This window comes from Octopus bimaculoides, chromosome 3 (genome assembly GCF_046866305.1).
Source record: "Octopus bimaculoides isolate indiv1 chromosome 3, ASM4686630v1, whole genome shotgun sequence".
In the NCBI taxonomy this organism is placed as follows: Eukaryota; Metazoa; Mollusca; class Cephalopoda; order Octopoda; family Octopodidae; genus Octopus; species Octopus bimaculoides.
The window spans coordinates 71,048,841-71,051,340 of record NC_142930.1 but is presented as its reverse complement, the minus strand read 5'-3'; positions in this window follow the sequence as shown (position 1 = coordinate 71,051,340).

Below are 2,500 nucleotides of genomic sequence, written 5' to 3'. Positions count from 1 at the left end.
AAACACACCAACATTGGCTGTCAAGAGATGTTGGGGGACAAACACAGACATACAAACATATATATATATATATATATATATATATATATCAATAACGGGCTTTTTTCAATTTCTGTCTACCACTCACAAGGCTTTGATCGGCCCGAGGATATAGTAGAAGACACTTGCTCAAGGTACCACGCAGTGGGACTGAACCCGGAACAACGTGGTTGGTAAACAAGCTACTTACCACACAGCCACTCCTGCGTCGGTATATATATTATTTATTATTTTTATTTATTTGAATGCCAGGCATCCATTTCCGGGTGAGTTTATCTTCACCTTTTTTTATACGACTCTACTCTATACTGTTTTCTTCCTCCATCCTTCTCTAATTCCCTTTTACTTCCCTCCCTCATTCACCATGTTCTATATGTCTTTCTCTCCCCTTTTTCTCCCCTCCCTCATTCACCATGTTCTATATGTCTCTCTCTCCCCTCTTTCTCTTTTTCTATTTCTCGTTGCTCACACGTGACCATCGTCCATCATTCTTTTCCTCACGTGACTATCTTTTGTTTCCTGCACGGACGTTCAAAGAACTGGATGTTTTTCTCCTCTCTCTCTTCTATCTTTTCTCTTTTCAAAGAAAATATTTCTTCCAGCGTTCACTATTTTCCCCCTCGTTCTGGTCTAACGACTCTCCCTGTTTGTTTTCGTTCGGTTCCTTGTATGTCTCTACTGTCCTGTTTTGTTCCTAACTTTGCCTCTCCATAAATCCAAAATTTTATTTTGGAATTTATGGGAGCTACTGTCTTTGAAGACTCATATTGTCGATGAATGCTCGAAATGAGGAGTAGATAGACAGCCAACAACTGACAAATGGTCGTTTCTCTGTGTTTACATGACCTGTTTTCCGTAATAATAGAATTAATAATTAACAATTTTGCCAAGTAGTTCAGTATGAAAAAAACCTTTATCGGTAAAACCATTTATCATCATAAATATACAGGGATTAGCATTGAGTTGCTTCTCCAACATACTGAAAATTTAGAAATAGCAGTCAAAGAACTACTGATTCTAAACTACAAATTTTTCTCTAAACGGATGGCGATATTTATGGCACACATAGAACAAAAAACCGGAGGGAAAAGCGTAAACAAAACAAGTCTTTAGTTAATTGGATACGAATCGTTTCATGGTTAAGCGAATGAAAATTTCACTATTCCAATCTTCAGTCCAAATATTCTGATAAATTTGAAAGTGTCTCTAAAAAAATTCACGGTAATTTTTGGCCATGCGACACCAAAAATCAACGATAAGAAAGGCACTTACGAATATTTGGACTGAAGATTGGAATAGTGAAATTTTCATTCGCTTAACCATGAAACGATTCGTATCCAATTAACTAAAGACTTGTTTTGTTTACGCTTTTCCCTCCGGTTTTTTGTTCTATGTGTGCCATAAATATCGCCATCCGTTTAGAGAAAAATTTGTAGTTTAGAATCAGTAGTTCTTTGACTGCTATTTCTAAATTTTCAGTATGTTGGAGAAGCAACTCAATGCTAATCCCTGTATATTTATGATATATATATATATATATATATATATATATATATACACGCATACATACATATATACATACATATACGCATTTGACCTTACCTCTCCAACACCACCCTCCTCACGGGCACCCATCATCGACCCTATCATATCACTGACTCCTTGACCTGCACTGCTAGCAACGTCATCTACTGCATCTCCAACTCTCTCTGTCCTCTATACATCAGTCAAACGGGACGCCACTTGGCTGCCCGGTTCGCGGAACACCTCCGAGACATCCGATCCGGCAACGACACCCCGGTCTCGCGCTATTTCCGCTCTACTGGTCACACTTTACAACGCCTGTCTGTGTTTAGATTGTCCTTGAACAGGGGCCATCCGGACTCCCGCCTTCGTAGTGAGCAGAGATTAATCTTCTCTCTTCGCTCCTTTGCGCCACATGGGCTCAAGTCTCCTCCCCTCTTCATCTAACCCTCCTCCTCTCTCCTTTCTTCCTCTTCCACACCTACTTCCTCCCACCCACCTCTCCTCACTTGCTCTGGCACCTATTTCCTCTCTTCACTCCTACCCACCTTTTCCCTTCCACCCTCTCCCTTCATCGTTACCCCTCTCTCGTTACCCCACCCTACACATTCTAACCCACCATCTCTATCTCTTAAACCCCACCCTTGCTTCCCCCACACCCAAACACCACGACACCAACACACCACCATACCACCCCACACCACCATACCACTCCACACCACCATACCACCCCACACCACCATACCACCCCACACCATCATACCACCCCACACCATCATACCACCACTCACCACATCACACTACCCCGCACACACTAGCACCGACCACTTCCCAGTCCCTACACTATTATCTACACACCAACGCATGCACACAGGCACGTGTCAATGTCACCATCCCCCTTCCAAACGCACATACACGCTCCCACATATACACGCAC